The sequence below is a fragment of the Chiloscyllium plagiosum genome, chromosome 6, assembly GCF_004010195.1.
Source record: "Chiloscyllium plagiosum isolate BGI_BamShark_2017 chromosome 6, ASM401019v2, whole genome shotgun sequence".
Lineage (NCBI taxonomy): Eukaryota > Metazoa > Chordata > Chondrichthyes > Orectolobiformes > Hemiscylliidae > Chiloscyllium > Chiloscyllium plagiosum.
The window spans coordinates 11517579-11537102 of NC_057715.1; the positions used below are offsets into that span (position 1 = coordinate 11517579).

A 19524-nucleotide genomic window follows, 5' to 3' on the forward strand; every position below is an offset into this window, starting at 1 on the left:
GTTGACTCAGCAAAGAGAGGAGGGTCACCCAGCAGTAAATAAAATTAAAATTGCTTAGTATAGCACATCCACTACCTCCTTCTAAAGCCTGATCCAAGTACGTGCTGAGAGATGAGAATGTTACTCAAATAGATGTTCCACTTTACACAGGGAAAACCCTCCCTCATGTTCAACATTGATAATACCAAAGCCATTGTATTGGACTCCACTGTTCTGTCTTTTGGGAACTTGACCCCCGCCCCCCCTTCAACCACTTAAGTGCTACTCTTGATTTGGAGATGCCAGTGTATATCTCGACTGGGGTGGACAAAGTTAAAAATCACACAAACCAGGTTATAGTCCAACAGGTTTATTTGGAAACACTAGCTTTTGGAGCACCGCTTCTTCATCAGGTAGTTGTCCTACTCTGGCATTCTCTGCTCAAACCTGTGCTTACTCTTATTGAAAAAATAGTATGTGTCAAATTTAACAGGTCATGAGGTTACTCCCAGGAACCAACCCTTAGTCAAAAGGAAGTTTCTCCTCTGTGCTGCCAGACAATCTGATTGACCTGGAGGTTTTCTTTTTGACCCAACAGAGCCATCTGGAAGTGGTGGCTACTACTGGAACTACAAGCAGTTCATCGTTTCTGCCAGGTCTTGGGGGCTGAGCTAGCCTGAGATATAAATTTGAGGATAGGTCAGGAAAAGGTGGAAGGACAACAGAAAGGTCACCTGGGTAATTTAATCCCACCCAAACCACCTGCAATCCCTGCGCATAGCAGTAATATAAATTGAATCTACATTTCCCACATAATAGCTTGACATTTTTTTTCTCCTTCCAACTCCAACTGGGAAACAACTTGCAATTTTCTTTTTCGATAACATGCTGCATAAGTATCAGGAGCATAAGAATGAGTAGGCATTTAATGAGACAATCAGTTACAGTTGCGTACACTTAGTGTGACGCCAAAACTTTACAAATCACTCTACAACCAATTGAATAAACTTTTGAAGTTGTAATACAAGGAGTTTATGCACAGCAAGTTCCCACAAGCAAGGAGATAAAAGATCTGATCTTCTTCTTCAGGTGCGTTAATCAAGGGTTTAATATTCACCAGGAAATCTGAGCTCTCTTGCATTTTTGTTCTTGAATATTGCCATCTTTTATATCCATCTGAGAGAACAGATAGAATCTATTTATAATATGCCATTCAAAGATGAAGTGAAGCAATGACTACCTGCTTCAGTTAACAACAGTTCAATCAAGTTAAGTAGACACTGCAGTGATGAGAGACATTAATTCTATCTCTCTCCTCCAAGGATGACATGGCCTACCTATATGTGCCTCTGAAAATTGCATTCATCTGATGAATGGAGTGCAAAGAATGAAAGTGACAATCAGCACGAGGAATGTGAGTAGATGGCTATGAGGGTTATGCTAATATTATCACTTCAGGATGTGAGGCTTCAGGAGGTCATACAAAGAGTGAAGTAAGGATTATGATTACAGTGATGGTGGCCTGTGAAAACTGGAGGTGAGTATCTCGTGGAGTAAGAGTTTTTATTCCCTTGAGAATCAACATATCAAAATAAGCATGTCTACGAGATGATCCTCATGAGAAAACTAATCGTCAAAATTTCACTTTTTCTAATTTTTACTTGAACAATCAAACAATAATCATCACAAATCAAGCATGAATTAACAGGCATATTGTTGTCAATGTAAACTACAAATTACAAATTAAGTAGTCGATATAGCAAACAAAGCCTCTCGTGAATTTATTAGACTGTAGCCAGAATATTAAGCACCAAATTCAGCCAGAAAATCTTCAAAGATCAGGTAGAATCCTATTGACTTTTCTTTCAGGATTTAGCTTTGTGAAAGTGAGGACTGCAGATGCTGGAGATCAGGGTCAAGATTAGTGTGGTTCTGGAAAAGCACAGCAGGTCAGGCAGCATCCGAGGAGCAGGAAAATCAACATTTCAGGCCGGAGCCATTCCTCATTGCTGATGGAGGGGTCTGACCCAAACATCAATTTTCCTGCTCCTTGGATGCTGCATGACCTGCTGTACATTTCTAGCTCCACTCTAATCTTGACTTTGAGGATTTAGCCACTAATTCTTATCCAACGGCATCTCCAAACCAAATCAAGTTCCACAGGCATATTCTTCGCCAAAATATTGCACTTCTGAAAAATATTGTCAACTGAGATTATGATGGATCTACCAGAAAGCACCTTTATTCAAATACTCAGTAACAACACAGTGCCCTACATAACCAGTGTTGGTCAATCAGTTCCTTACCTACCCTTTATTGTTGCTCCCAGATTCAACCTTGCTGTTCATTGTTTTCTGCACCAACTGCACCAATGGGTAATTAAACTCAGATGGCTCTATGCCTTTGTTTGTTTTAGTTACTCTAGAAAACAGAAGATTCAGTTTCTCTTTTGGTTACAGTCTGACCCAAAACAAAAATGGAATCAATGCACACACAACAGAACACTCCACAAGTTATATGTTCAAAACAACAGCCAGCAAATGGTCCCAAAATGGTTCCCATGGATTCCACTGCAGAGTGTAAGCAAATCCAGTCACTCATTCCAATTTGCAATGAAAGTGATATGGTGATGAGGAGTGGTGAATGGAATAAGACTGATAAAACAAATTGAGAGAGGATTCATTGTAGGATCTGTTTGAAAAAGTGATGTTGTCATCTCTCCCTGCCCTGTAAGGTAACTGAGCTCTTTGTTGTGCTGATTGTATAATTCTAAGCTTTTATTATCTATTGCTTCTCACCCCTTCTACTCCAACAAGTCAGGTTATTTTCGGTGTAGTAGAAAGGTTTGTGTTCCCATGTCTTTGGAACAACACAATACTCCATTGTGTGGCACTACTAATGTGTAAAATGCACAAACCTAGCAACTCAAAACTGGAGAGTCATGAGCCTTCAACAGCAGCATGAGTATTACAACACAATGTGTTACCCCATGGTCCGGCATACCCCTCAGTCAATCATTAGCACTAAGCTATGAGATCAACATTGATGAAGTTAAAAAGTATAGAACAAACTGCAAGCGTGCCCAAAAATATGTTGAATAATACCTGTTGTAGGTACAATATAGACATACTAAATAGCAGAAGCAGACAGAAAAAAAGTGACCCCACAGTAAAGGATCAAATCAAGGTCTTGAGGTCTTCGGATAGAGAGTCATGAATGGTGATGAACAATTAAACAAGAAATGGATGGAGGAAGCTCCATGAACAACACTGACCTCAATAATTCTGGAGTCAGTGAAAAATACAAGGTTTGGAACTTGCATGGCTAAAGATTGTGAGTGTATTCATAAAGAAGTTAATTTTTGGCCAAATCGATTCATTAACCATGATTCCAAGAAATGAACACAGCCTCAACAAAATCCTGGCTGTAATGCTAAAGACTTGTGCTCCTGAACTAGCTCTACCCTACCAAGCTGTTCCAGTACATTGCAACACCACCATTTACCCATTAAAGTGAAAATAGCCCAGGAGTATTCTGTCCACAAAAAGGAAGACAAATTCAAATTACTGCCCTATCAATCATCATTGAAACAATAGACAATGACATCAGCAATGCTATCAAGAGGCATTTATTCAAATAATAACCTGCTAAATTTGGATTCCACTGTAATCACTCCACTTCAGACTGTGTTACAGCCTCGATTTAAATGTGAACACAATAAATGAATTCCAGAAATGAGGCAAGGGTTACTGTCCCTATAGTATGGAAACAGGCCCTTCGGCCCAACAAGTCCACACCGACCCTCTGAAGAGTAACCCTCCCATTCCCCTACCCTATATTTGCCCCTGACTAATGCACATAACACTATGGACAATTTAGCATAGCCAATTCACCTAACCTGCACATCTTTGGACTTTGGGAAGAAACCAGAGCACCGGGAGGAAACCCACGGAGACACAGGGAAAACGTGCAAACTCCACGCAGACAGTTGCCAGAGGTGGAAATCAAACCCAGGTCCCTGGTGCTGTGAGGCAGCAGTGCTAACCACTGAGCCACCGTGCAACCCCCAATACAGCCTCCCCACAACAACACTGCATATAACTGAGTTTAACATTACAGAGTTCTAGTAAATTGAATTCAGTTGAAATCATACCTAGCATAAAGATTGTGGCTGTCCCAGTCACTGCTGCAGAGGTTCCTCAGGATAGTTGGCTCAACTCAAAAGTCTTCAGCTGCTTCACCAATGCCATCACCAGGTCAACATGATGCAGGGCAACACAGAGTATGGATCCCCTTTACAGCACAACACTGACGAATAGCCCATGAGGGAGTGTCTGAGGCCATGTTGACATCCCGACAAAGTGAAGATGCTGTCTAGCAGTAATACCATTGCCCTAAACAACTCTTTGTACATCAATATCAGTACTCTTCTGTATAACATCCCATTTAAGTCTCTGTCTGAGTTCCCAGCAGCAGAACTCATGTACAGTATCGCTCCCCAGGTAGCTGGCACACAGTATTCTTTCCCCTTGGTCTGACTGTAATGCACTTGTGCCCAGTGATTCAGAGTGATTGTGCCAATTCCAACTTAAATATTAAATGTTCATTCCCTCAATACACATGTTTGGGGCTAAAAATAAAGCAACTCCTTTCCTTCTGCACTCAAGTCCTACTTGCACCAAATTCCCAACTTTATTGTAGTCTCTAAAGTTCCCAAAATGCCAATATTGCTGCTGGTGGATTCATAGATTAAGCAATGGTGACTCCTCATCATTGCTGTTGCTATTCTTACCTGTACTCAGCTGTCCAAGCAGGTGGTCTTGGATGTTTAAAAGCATACAAAGAGAAGCAATGTGTAAGGCTGAGGGAAGGGTTAGTGATTTGGAAGCAGAGTTTCCATGATCACACCTTCTGTGGCTTCCACTCAATACCATATCTCAGGATGAAGATAAAGGGAGGACTAGAGAATGGACATTAGGTAGCCATTGGCCATCACTCTGTACAGCTTCTATGCTGGCAGATGCATTGGGTCTATTTCACATTGAACTCATGATCTGGAGCACTTTCCCTCAGGTAATGGAGCCAAGTAGGTCCTCCTTTAGGTCTTCTTTCTATTGGATGGATCACCCTGGAATTTTGAATAATTTTTCTGCAAGAAAGGAAGCAAAACTTTCAGATGGAAACTCATACTTAAATAACAGAATAACTTCTGTACAAACCCCATCTCAATATTCTTGCTATCCTTGCCACCATAAGAAACTTGCTCTCCATAACTCAATTTTGCACGAATTGTGGACCCCATATTTAAAGATGTTTTTGAACCTCCCATCTCCCTTGATTCAGACATGAGCTGATCTCATTGACAGCCAATGTGAAAGTAGTAAAGACAGGCTAACATCAAGAACAATTTGGGTGCGAATTGCCTAACCTTTGCATTTTTACATCCTTTCCTGGTCAGGGTGTGGTATGGGTTGAATACTGAGTCCATGATCAGAGCATCATTACTAAAATTTGTTCTGATCATCTCAGAAGGTCTATGTGTAACATACATTGCAATCTGTCTTGGTTGAATGAATCCGATGGTACTTTTTATTCATCCTTGAGATATAGGCTTCCTCTATACCACCAGTAAGCCCATTATTTGTTGCCCACTCTTACATGTCCATGAAAAAGTGGCAGTTTTCTTAAACTGCTGAAACCCGTGTAATTATAGTACTCCCATAGTGCGACTAGACAGGGAATTCAAACATTTACAACAATGAAGTAATGGCAATTTACCTCCAAATCATGATGGGTCAGACTTGAACCCATAAGCAGACCTCTTAGCATAAAGATTAAAAATGACACAAAAAGCTTAAGGTTTCAAGTCAGAGAAGAGAGTTCAGTAGCATTTCTCCCACATACCCTCACTGCAACTAACTCTAAACTAAACCAAGGCCAGCTACACTGCTAGCTGGCTATTCCCCCTTGATTATACAGGGTTTTTAAGACATGAAAGGCTTAGACCGGAGACATTATCTGTTCCGTGTAAACAAAAAGAGCCCCAATAAACCTTTCAAACCCAGCATACTTGGTGCTTTGGGTCATTCAGAAACTCTCTGAAAAACACCAGGGACAATCTAACCTTGTCAAAGGAACAGGTTTATCACACTAGGTAGAAGACGTCTCTGGTTTGGGATGTTTCATCAAAGATGCTTGATGACCTGAAGCAGCCTGGCCATACACTGGTACACAGTACACAATGCAATCATGGTACAGTGGGGATGAGAGAGTGAATGTTTGAGGTGGTCAGAAGGACTGTCATTTTTCCAGATGCACTAATTTCTTGAGCATTGTTGCAGTTGCAGTCAGGGAAGTGGAGAAGATTCTATCACTCTGGACTTGTGCCTTGCAGGTGGTGGAGAAGCTTTTGGGAATTGGGGTGAGTCACTTCATGAGGTAAAACCAACCTCTGACCTGTTCTCGTCACCATAACATAGACATGGCTCAATGAGCTGAGCTCCTGGCAAATGGTGAGACCTCTTAGTATGGGGATTCAGGAATGGCAAAGCTTACCATTGAATGTAATGGTTCCATTTTTTTGTTGAATGTGATTATTGCCTGGTACTTGGATCACCTTGATACTTTTTAGCCACATATTGGGTATGCTGCCCAGGACTCACTTCATGGTGAAAGGGATTTCATCATTACCTAAAGAATTGTGAAGAAACTTTATAAAAGTGATCTGCTTCAATCCACATTGACATGCTTTAGTTGAGCTCTTCAGCATTACCTTAGGTTATATTCTGCCTCAGAACAAGCTCAGTCATTCTCTCCTTCCTTTTCTCTGTATCCATTTTTCTGACAGTCCTGGAGAATACGTTTCCAGCCCTGCAGTCAGGATGTTGTCAGAATCTATAACCATTGGTGTGCTCACTTAACCATTTCTTAACATCATGTGGCATGAACTGAATTAGCTGAAGATTGGCTGCTGTGATGGTGGGGCTATCAGAAGCCTGAAAATGGTCATCTACTCAGCATTTCTGGGAGAAGGTATTGTGAACAGTTCAGTCACATGCTTTGCACTCATATGCTTTGTTCCATGTTGAGCTGTGATGTGAGCACATTCACTTCTGATTCTGAAACAAAAATGATACCAATTGGGCCGGGATGAAGTTGTCTCAAAAATAAACAAGATACATTCGTATATGAATGTAATTGGCCAGAAGGAGCATGCAATCAACACAAGAACACTACTATGAATTTTTATATAAAAAAAAGAACTGCAGATGCTGGGAATCAGAACCAAAAGCAGAATATGCTCGAAAAAACTCAGCAGGTCTGGCAGCATTCTGAGGAGAGAAAACAGAGTTAATGTTTCTGGGCCTGAATATTAATTATTGATTTTTATAACTCTGATGTATTTTAATTACAAAACCAATTAATGTAAACAACAATGTATGATTATTTTTAGGATACATCTTAATAAAATGAAATAAATATTAGAATGAACAGGCTTGCAAAACTAGGATAAGTATTGGAGGAAGACTGGTAAATGAGAAAAAAATCAACGTAATGAAGTAGAAATTAAAATAAGCTTTATCATTCCAAATAATAAACGGTAGGACTAAAAGTAGACAAATAATATTGCCTAATCACTGTTAAAAGGGTCATCAGGGATGCTGCTCTTCAACAGAACTTCAATAAATAGCTGACAGAAAGAAGATTCAGAGTGATATGAAATCACATGATTAGAAGCTGCTGCAATTCCTGTAACACTGATAAAGGCCGCATTCAGATCAGATAAACTGAAGGGGGGATGGTACATCTGGGATTCTCATAACAGAGCAGTCATTCAAGAGCTGGTCTGTGTACACTCGGTAAAACACCATCAAAATAAGTTCCACCTGACACTCTAAAAGTTTATTGCTCCTTTACATCTACCAATAATAAAAATCTTTTCTCTCCTTATAACCAATCTGAGATGGTCAAAGTAACAAGAGATTAATAGCTTAATTGTTTTCTAATTGTTGTTTTATATCCTTTGTTGCACTGAGAGCAGATCTACTAGCTCAAGCTGGTGCAGTCATTTCACATTAGATGCAGTTAAGAGCACTTCAGCATGTGTTAATGTATGTGTGGGAGTCCTTCAATATCTCTAACCATGGTAGGGTTCCTCCAGGTAAATAACATTAATGGATTTCTCCTCAAAAGAATAGGGCACTACCAAGTTCCTCACAGGGTTGAAATCCCTTTGGCTTCCTTGAAGTGGTAGGCTTTACACATCTCCATGTGCTTCAGTAATTTCTCACCTGGATCCTGAAAGATGGATGGGAAATCTTCTAGAGGTTCCATCGAGATGAATGATTTGTATCAACCGCACCTTTTCCTTTGGGCATGCCAGGGTGCGTGCAGAACATGTAAATTATACCTCCAATCACGGTGCAACATTAACTTAATGTTAGGCCTGCTACTTTTCCACACTCCATCTGAAACCTTCTCTTAGGGATCATAGAAGATCCATCAAATGATACAACTGTCTAGGAGGCCATTCAGGTCATTAAGCCAGGATACTGCAAAAGCAATTCTGTTACTCCCACATCCCTGTCATTTCCCCATCAGACTAAAGGTTTTACGCCTTTAAGTGTTTATGGCTGTTGACACTCTTGGTTGAACATGCCTACACCACACTTTTGGCCAGTACATTCCAAATCTGGAGCACTCACCACATTAAAAAATGGATTTTTACTTCAGGTTTCTGTGATGGTTCAATTGGTAGAATACCAAACTTTTTGTTTTGAGACTTACTCCAATGCTAAAGTACAAATATCAAGGTTGAAATTCCAGCGCAGTGTTGAGCAACCATGGTACAGTTTGAGGTTTTGTCATTTGATTGCAACATTTCAAGAAGTGCTTTGTTCACTGTAAAGTTGAAAGATCCAATGTTCATGAAAAACACTTCGTAAATACAAGTCTTTATAGTTTTTGTCCCTGTATGTCGCTGATTCCGTTGTCAACTACTTTAAATCATTGTCTGCTTTCCTCAACACTTCCACCAAAAAGAAGAACTTATTTCCATCTACTTTCTCTCAGCCCTTTAGTTTGAACACCTGCATAAAATCACTTCTCAACATTTTCCTGTGGAGAATAATTGAGTTTCTTGTACATTATTCTCTGGTGCCAAAATTGGACACAATACTCCTGTTTGGTCTAAGCTGGTGTTCCATAACAGTTCAATATAAATTTCTTGCTTTTATGCTCAATGTCTTTATTAATGAAGCCTAGAATCTTGCATATGTACCCTGCCATGTTCAATATTTTATACACACGTGCCCAGGTTTTTTCATTTTTGACAAATACCCTACAATGTGGAAGTAAGCCATTCAGCCTATCCTTATCCTCTGAAGAGCATCCCACCCAGACCCATCCCCCCGCCCTATCACAGTAATCCTGCTTATCCCCATGGCTAATCCACCTAGCCAGCACATCCCTGGACATTATGGGGCAATTTAGCATGGCTAATTCACCAACTTGCACATCTTTGGACTTTGTGAGGAAACCGGAGCATCCAAAGGATACCCACACAGACATGGGGAGAAGTGCAAACTCTGCACAGACAGTTACCCGAGGGTGGAATCGAACCTGGGTCTCTAGTGCTATGAGACAGCAGTGCTAACCACCGTGCCACTGTGCCATGCCCCAGTCTCTCTGAGTTCTCACATTCAATTTAAGATTATACCTTTTCTTTGGATTGCCCCTCCTTGTTCTTCATACTGAAAGTTCAAAGTTCTCTACGATGAAATTCATCCACCTGTTCCATCACCTGACTTTTTCTTAAGGGTGATAGTATCATAAAGCCATTTGATTGCAAAGAAGTTGGTTATTCTGCCCGTCAAGTGCACACTGATTCTACATGGAGCAAACCAATCAGCCTCTAACACCAAAACTTCCAAAGTTATTTTCTTCAAGTGCCACCCAATTTCCTTTTGAACTCATTAATTGTTACCATTTCCACCATCTCCATCCCCATAAGTTCCAGGTTGTTAGCCATCTGTGCAATATAAACCACTAAAATTAACAAAAACTTCCTTACATTCCCCTTACATCTTTTACCTTAATGTTTGGTCTCTATTCTTTGTATCAGCATCTAGTGGAAACAATTTTACATTCTATACCTCATCTAAACCTGTCATAATCTTGTAAACCTTTATCAGATGTCCCCTTCTCTGCCCTAAGGAGAATAACACACCAACTTCTCAAACTTAACTATGTAGTCAAAAAATAAATCTGGATTATTCTGATAGATCTCCTCTGCACGCTTTCTAGAGTCCTCCCAGAAGCCTGATGATCAGAACCAAACACTGTATTGTAGTTGTGTCATAACCAGAGCTGCATAAAGGCTCTGCATAGTGTCACTACTTATTCAATACCTCTATTAATGAAATCCAAGACCCTCTAATTTTTGATCACCTTTCCCTCAAACTGTTCTGTCATTTTCAATAAAAAATCAGTATCCACTATATTTTTCTGCTCTTTCACCACTCTTCCGAATGGTGCCATTGAGTCTATATTTCTTCTTTCTATCCCACTTGCCAAAATCCATGACCTCACACTTCTCCATATCCTCTTGACAACTCACAATACTTGTTTCATCAATAAACATTGAAATTGTGTCTTGTATAGCCGTGTTAACTAATTACTTTATGTCAAAAATACAGTGGGCCTCATGTCTACGATAAATTAAACGAAAATAAAACAAAGAACCGCAGATACTAGAGATCTGAAACAAACATAAAATTGCTGGAGAGATTCGGAAGGTCTGACATCTGAGTCTGTTGCAGGTCTGCTATTGGGTTTCTGCAGCAATTTCTGCTTTTGTTTGTCTCAGCTCTTATGTCTACCTCTGGAATACCCACTGTACATCATTCTTCAATCAAACAAAATACAGTATTGACCACTACTCTCTTCCTGTTCGTCACTGAGGTTCATACCAATGCTGCCATTGTCCCTTTCATTCTACAAGCTTCAGCTCTGTTGGGAAGCTTATTATGAGGGATGTTAACGTCTATAGATACATCATGTTAAATACATTATCATCATCAAATCTCACTCTATTACATGATTCAAAAACGCAATTAAGTTAACAAACCCATACTTGTTTTCCTTAATTAATCCACACTTGTGTAAATGACTGTTAACATTGTCTCAGATTATTTTTTCTGCAAGTTTTCCCACCACTGCAGATGCTGACTTTATTCTGTTTTATGCCTACCTTGCCTTCAAGAGGGCTTGCCCTACAGGATCCATATGTTGTGTACACACAATGTTACAGCTCTGCCTGACAGTTAATCTGCTGCAGGTCTGTAAACTGTGCATGCAGAAATTAGCTGGATGCTATAATGTCTGTCACTTAACTTCTAACATGTTTTGCCGTTTTTTAAATAAATTAACCAATGGGATTAATCATTCTCTAACGTGAGGGGATTATCATTAACATGACATCGTGAACAGTTGTGGAAAATGTTATGCTGAAAAGGCATATTGAATTGTCAGCGAGCAAGTTAACCTTACAGGTGGAACACATGGTCGATATTTCAAATCATGCTAAAGTGCCTGAGACAATTTTTGTTCTCTACAGAATTTGAAAATGTTGAAAATGCAGCAGACAGATTCTTATCAAGAGCAGAGTTTAATTTACGTGAGAAAAACAAATGTTTGGGATGTCTCTTGGATCAATAACAAGCAGGGGAGGGTCAAAGGCATATTGGCAGAATGCTCACAAAACTCAACAATTTAAATTGGGATGCAGCGAACAGAGTAAACAAAACATCCCAACACCCAAAAGTAGCAAAATGTGTGTGGAACGCTTGGCTTTTAAAGAAATCAAACATGAAGAGGGTCCAGTGAGGCTGCACAATTATTAGAGCAAGTTATAAAGGAGAAAATATACCAGAGGATTATAACTTTAATTGAATTAGAATAATTAGTAAAATCAGAAACTTCAGAATGAGAAGGAACGAAGCAATAAATTGCAAGTGGATTTGAACCAAACCAAAGAGAATAAGATTATTCAGCGGTTAATCTGAAACAAATTTTGGCTGTGGTGTGTCAGGGTAAGCAAGTTCTGGCACAGTGATTGCAGTCCATGAAAGAAAGGTTTGTCAACACAAACAAGACTGACAGACAATTTCACTGAAAACTGAACAATCAGCTGCTCCTCCAGACAAAGTCCCCATTGCGAAATCTTCCCAAATCAGTGAATTACCTATATGTTACAGACACTCATAGGCTCACTGATTATTCTAAATAGTTCAACATTCTTTTGGAAAGGAGGGGTTTGATGTATATATACATTGGCTTGAAGAGATTTTACCTTTGGACTCCTTATGTTGAGCATGTTGTAACTCTGCCTGGCAGTCTGCACGCTGCACAAACACAGAAATCAATTGGTTTGCTTCAATGTCGACTTTACAATTTGTTTTGTGTTTTACTGTTTTAAATAAATTAATCCACAATGAGTGATTGAGTATTAGACCACAAACTTTAAGATGACATATCCTTCCACTTCATTTGAATAAACATACAACATTTGTAATTCACCAATCACCTGGCACAATCCCTTCAAGCCCACCCAGCAATGTCGAAGGAAATGAGAAGATTATGTCCAGCATATTGACAATTTTCACACTTACTTCTCTCAGCATCCTCAAATACATCCCATACATTTACTCATCAACAAGTACAGAGGAACCTTGATTATCCGAAGGACACAAAAGGGGAGTATTTCATTCAGTTAATCGAATGCTGGATAATCAAATGCGAGACCTCACGATCTTGCCGGGTAATCCAAAATTCAGATAATCAAATGCTGGATAATCAAATTGACTCTTTATACCTATTATTTCTATTTCACACTTTCTAGGTTCACTATCTGAATATGCATTAAAACAGCAAGAATGAACTTCCACCCAGTGTTAATTTAAACAAATCAACATCTATTTACTTTTTTAGTGCAAGTTGATTTCTTCAGGCTATTGCTACATTCCTCCATATTTTAGTAGGCCTCGGATTAAATTTCAAGGTTTATCACCAATGCTATCTCGTAAAACCTTGGAAATCCATGGTAGAATGGGCTTACCAGTGTGAGTGTCCTCTCCCAAGTCACTAACAAGGCAATGGCCAGGCCCAAACAGCTTCAATAGGCAGACCACATTGTCCACAAACTCCCTAAACAACCACTGTCCTCCACAGTGGTAAGCAATCATGAGGAGGACAGAGGAGATGTTGCAAGGACACCCTTAAAGTCTCTCTAAACAAATGCAATGACCCCATTGACCAAGGGAATTGCTTGCCCTAGAGGTGGAAAAGAAGCATCTGCAAAGGGAGAATATTTCAAACGTCACTGCATGGAGCACACAAAGGCCTAGCCAAGCAATAGAAAAAGTGTTCAGAATCCAGAGCTCCTACTCACCTACCTCATCAAACAGCGCCCCCTGTGGCTGAGTCTGTGGCTCCAGAATCGGGCTATTCAGCAACAAAAAAACAGAAATTGCTGGAAAAACTCAGCAGGACTGGAAGCATCTGTGGAGAGAAATCAGAGTTAACATTTCCAGTCCAGTTACCCTTCTTCAGAACTGATAGTAGCTAAGAAAAAAGATGCATTTTATGCCGAAGATAAGATGGGGAAGAAAGGGTAGGAAGTAAGCAATAGGTGGAGATAGAGCATAAACAGAGAGAAGAACAGTTGGACAGACGAAGGAATGGATAATTTGGCAAGGAGTTCCAAACATGCTCAATCCTCTGTGAGAAGTTATTATTCCTCACCTCAGTCTTAAATTGGCACCTCTTTATTCTGAAGTTATTATTTGAGATAATAGTCAGCCTAGGAGAATGAATAGCTGCTAATGGGGACTATTATTGACTAACAATGGGTTGTATGTATTAGCGGACTATGTGATAAGAAGGCCTGGTGTGTTGGAGTTGGAGTAAGGACAAGGGAGACGGTGCATCAAGCTTTAAAGTTGTTGAAACCAATATTGAGTCCAGAAGGTTGTAGAATTCCCAAGCGGAAAATGAGGTGCTGCACTTCCAGCTTGCACTGAGCTTTGCTGGAGTACTGCACTAAGACTGAGACAGAGATTTTGGCCAGGGAAAACAGTGTTGTGTTGAAGTGGATTGTTCAGCCCACTGCACAGCCCATACCCCAGGAGTGAAAGCAAGTTATCCTCAACCCTGTGGGACTGCCAAAGAAGAAAGATATCTTAATGCTTTCTAAAGTTGTTTCAATCTTCAATAGTAATACAGTAGGTTTGGAATTAGCTATTGCTTACTTCAAGAGTTTAGCTTAGTGTTGAGGACACTGGACTATCAATCCATTATCCTATTAACTAATGATCTCGAGCCATATATTCAATCCCACAGCTGCTGGAGAGTTTAATTTATTAATGAATTAAGGTCCATATTAAAATGATATGGTTAATATTGATGATAATGGGCTGAACCTTATGTTATTTTAGCCTAGTGTCATTTTCATGAGTTTCTCTCTGAGAGATCTAGTGGGTTTTCTGTGCTATGATCCCTAACTAGCCTCATTAATTTCCAACCCTATGGCACCCTTTGTCCAGTAATAACTTGCTTCTCTCATAGTTAGAACTCTCTGCCACTGCCAGGGTATGCCATGACAGCCAAGGATCCCTGGTGCCAGCACCATCTTTAAAAGATCATTGCCTTAGTCAAATGCTGTCAGTCTGAGCCACCCTCCTGGGTCATTTTCCTTATATATAGCAGACAAGCAGAAATTGGTGTTCTGCTAATAAAATCCCATACTCAGTCAAAGGCAGACTTCATGTGAAGGACAGTCACTCTCCTCCCCCCTCTGGAGTTCAGCTCCTTTGTCTATGTTTGGATGAAAACTGTATTGAGTGTAGGAGCTGGGTGGGCCTGATGGAACCAATTTCAGCAACCTGGCTATTGCTGAGTTAGTTCTGTTTGATAGTGCTGCTGATGACACCTTCCATTGCTTTGCTCATGATAGAGAGTAGCCCGATAGGACAGTAATTGGTTTGGTTGGATTTGTCCTGTGTTTTGCAGTGCCACATAGATGCCAATGGGCTTGGAAGGCACTATTGAAAGAATTTCGATCAATTCCTGCATTTTGTACATGGTACACAAAACCACTGTGCAGTGAGGGAGTGATTGTTTAAGGTGATGTGTGAGACTGATCATGTAGGCTGGATTACACTATATCCCAGCTCTCCAATGTAAGCGTTCTAAAATTGATCACATTTATGAATAGTATACAATATGAGAACAGAAACATAAGCAGTGTGGAGCTGGGTATCTTTCCAGAACTTAGGTTTGCTCCAATCACTTATTCCATGTATGCTTATTGATGTACATTTGTGTATAATACAAAAATGCACAATATATTTTATGAGCACGTTATCTTACAGCCTGAATTCTAGTGGATACTCACAGACGAAGGTTCAATGAATTAAAAGACCACAGCCAACAACTCATAGCACACCACTGTAAACCTCAGTTCACATCTCCTGTAACAAGCACTTCCACTTCTGGGTTTTAGACATAGAGTCATAGTCATAGACATTTACAGCATAGAAACAGACCCTTCAGTCCAGCTAGTCCATGCAAACCAGATACCCTAAATTAATCTAGTTCCATTTGCCAGCATTTAGCCCATATCCCACTGAGCCTTACTGAATCATATAACTAACCAGATGCCTTTTAAATGATGTAATTATACCAATCTCTACCACTGCCTCTGGCAGTTTATTCCATACACGTACCACCCTCTGCGTGAAAACATTTCCCCTTAGGTTGCTTTTATATCTTTCCCCTCTCATCCAAAACCTATGCCCTCTAGTTCTGGACTCCCTCACCCCAGAGAAAAGATCTTGTCTATTTACCCTACCCATACTCCTCTATCAGGTCACCCTTCTGTCTCCAACAATCCAGGAAAAATAGCCCCAGTCAATTCAGCCTCTCCCGATAGCTCAAAACCATGAACCCTGACAACATCCTTGTAAATCTCTTCTGAACCCTTTCAAGTTTGACAACATCCTTCCTACAGCAGAATTGCACACAATATTCCAATTGTGGTCTAACCAATGTCCTATACAGCCACAACATGCCTTCCCAATTCCTATACTTGATGTACTGACCAATAATGGCAAGCATTCCAAATGTCTTCTTCACTATCCAGGTGAAAGTGGGCACTGCAGATGCTGGAGATCAGAGTTAAGATTAGAGCGGTGCTGGAAAATCACGGCAGGTCAGACAGCATCCGAGGAGCCGGAGAATTGAAGTTTGGGGCAAAAGCCCTTCATCATTCATTCCTGATGGAGGGCTTTTGCCCGAAACATCAATTTTCCTGCTCCTCGGATGCTGCCTGACCTGCTGTGATTTTCCAGCATCATTCTAATCTTCTTCACTATCCAGTTAACTTATTGATGATCACTGGGTAAATAACATAGCAAAAGTGATAATATAGATGTAGTGATGTAACAGCAACTTGGCAACCAAATGGCCAATTCATGTCCTTTTATAGCGGCAAAGCAATGGGACTTGTACCTTACAAAAAGAAAGTAGAGACTTGTTTAAGTGTACATTATTCTTTACGCATGTCTGAGACCTTGCCCAAGGTCAATGGAGGAGAGCCAATATCTGTATAATTGTATAAGGCAGCTTTTGCCCCCATGTATAGCAGTAACACATTGAGAAAAAACTCCTTGGACATTTGCAGTTATTATCTCTTGGTAACACAAGAGATTAAACAGTTCTGCGTTCTCAGTGCAGCCATGAGACAACAAGATGATAGTCTGCAATTGCAACCAGCTGGACAAGATTCATGCGATGTTAGATTTCATCAAGCATGCATTATGTGTCTTAGTACAGCAACCTTTCAATGCTGTAATTCTGAAATCTGGGGATACATCTGTATTCAGTAAAATCATCACACATTTACCAATTCCGTGAACTAACCGAGCAAGTGGCAGCCCAGACAGCAAAATAGAAACATACACATTAAAAGAACTCTCTTAACTCTGCTTCCCTCAGATCTTTTTGAATATAGTGAAACAATTTCATGATCCCTTGTGGGACAGATAAATCCAAAGTTTGAAGTTTGCTTGTATGGTACACACCAACCTTCAGAAAAGAGAAACATTAATTCAGCACAAATGTTTTGAAAGCATTAGAAGTGGCACATCTCGAGGCAGTCAGGATCAAGTTCCTCTCCTCATGGTGGAGGGACAAGAGGAGGTTGGTGAGGAGCTGAAAACTTATCTTGGCTCTTTCTGTCCTTCTGCAGGCTGCTTTCTCTGGGACTGAGAGACAGGAAGGTATTGAGTGAGATGAAAATATCTGGCACGGCTGTTAGTGCTGGAGCTGGCACATTAGTGAGTTCTCAGTGCAGAGGCCGTACAGGCTTTGTAGTATTAGGGCACTGGGTGGGTGAAGGTGAGTGAGACAGATGTTGTAGACAATAGTGAGAGTGGCAAAGCATGATCCTTGGTGGGAAGTGGATACAGTACCAGAGACAGAGTGAGTGTGAGGTAACAGAGTGAAAATGATGTTTATTCTGGTTGAGTGGAGGACATCACTGACCATCATCCTTCACTGCTGTGTATTCATCCAGAAGACAGAGACCATATGGATCCAGATGGCAAATTTGGACCAAACTGACAAGGTCCTGTGCTGTGGCATCCTTTGGCACTTCCTCCTTGGCATTTCCCCATCCACCAGGACCTCTAAGCCAGAGGTGGGGAACCTTTTCATGTTGGAAGGCCGCATTATGTTACTTGTAATCTAATAAGGCCGCATCCAAGAAACTTCAATTATATATTCTTCAAAATTCACATTTTTTTAATTGTGGCAGTCAGTCTGTGAGGATAATTTCGTTGAATTTTCTTTTACTCTCTGGTATTTTAAATACATTCATTTTAAGATTAAAATAAAGATAATAAAGGATGAAAAAAAAAATTAATAAAAAGTAAAAGATTTGTTCTGCCAAATTTGGATTCATTCAAAAGGCTACACACAATGGCCTAGTAGGCCGCATGCTGCCTTAAGGCCGCAGGTTCCCCACCCCTGTTCTAAGCTCTTATCTATAAAGCAAGACACAAATTTCCCCTTGCCTGCTATGTCTGGGACAAACGTCAATAACTGTGCACAGTCACTCTGCACTGTCAGGGCTTAGAAAGCTTTTAAAGGAGGCACAGGTTCCAGAGATCCCAGGGTAGTCCGGGGTACTCTAGTAGGGACAAATAGTGCTGGCTATGGTGAGTGGAAGAATCTGACTAGCATCAGATAAGAGAGGTGGCACAAGGCCATGATAGGTAGTTCATGAGGTAAATTTCAGACGATAGCACGAGACAATTCACTCAGCGTCATGGAGCCACACCCATCCTGAAAGTTGACAAAAATTACCCTGGGCCAAAACATTGTCAGATTCAGCCTGAGAGTAGTTTTTAGCTGGATCCTGGAGAATGAGAGATTTACTTAAAGTAAATAGAAAGAATACCAGTACTGGGAAATTTTTGGTCATTTTAAAAGTTAAATGGGGGGAAACCTTTCTGCAGTTCAGAGTACAGGTTGTGTAAGATAACGTCTGCTCGTTTAAAATGATTTTTAGTTTGCTTGTTACAGTCAAAGTCTCAAAACTTGAAAATAACATGTGGTCTTAGTCATTGGAAATTCAAATGTCATTTTTAAAGTTACCCGTCTCTATGGGGATCGAAAAAAATTGAAGATACTTTATGGGATTCAAATCAAGAAACTGTGAAAAGAACAGTGGGAATAGCCAGGGGTTAAGCAGATAATATTTCACAGTGACATTTGTTATGTTATAGGAAAGTGAATACGGCTATGTCTATTGTGGTAGCATTCGTCAAGTGATAGATCCTGTCTGAAGAATGCCTTCCAGCTATTAACAAAGGTTAATTTGAAGACAGTAGCAGAGAAATCGGAATAGATTTAATAGTAAGTGCCAAAAAGGCAGATATTGTTGATGTATTGGTTCAGCATCTGAATCTTGAGGAAGAGAAAAGTAATCTAGATAAAATACAGCTTGAATTGAAATGTATTTTCATAGAATCATAGAATCCGAGAGTGTGGTTTGAGGCCATTCAGCCCATTGAGTCCACACCAACCCTCTGAAGAGCATCCTACTCTATCCCCATAACCCCACGTATTACCATGGCTAACCCACCCCTGGACACTAAGGGCAATTTAGCATGGCCAATCCACCTAGCCTGCACATCGTTGGACTATGGGAGGAAACCGAAACACCCAGAGGAAACCCACGCAGACACAGGGAGAATGTGCAATTTCCCCATTCTCCACATAAAGATTTTGTATCTTTGGAGAAAATGTTTACAATGTAACAATGGCCTACAAAATTTAGTAAATTTTAACAACAAAATGTTTTGGTAAGAAAATAATTAATGGTTTAGTTAACTCTATCCAAATGAATAGTTTGGAGATTATAATATAGTTAGACCTGCTGAGCATAAAAGAAATGGAAATAAAAATCAAAAACGTTCAGGC

General features: G+C 40.2%; 1 long non-coding RNA gene across 1 annotated transcript in view; it reads left to right on the forward strand.

The window, feature by feature from the left end:
- LOC122550452 overlaps nucleotides 1–19524 on the forward strand; it is a 66794-nt gene that overhangs the window by 28716 nt on the left and 18554 nt on the right. The window contains exons 3-5 of the long non-coding RNA XR_006311858.1: nucleotides 1302–1516; nucleotides 6321–6400; nucleotides 6827–7011. This is a non-coding gene — a long non-coding RNA (uncharacterized LOC122550452). The remainder of the gene's footprint in view (nucleotides 1–1301; nucleotides 1517–6320; nucleotides 6401–6826; nucleotides 7012–19524) is intronic.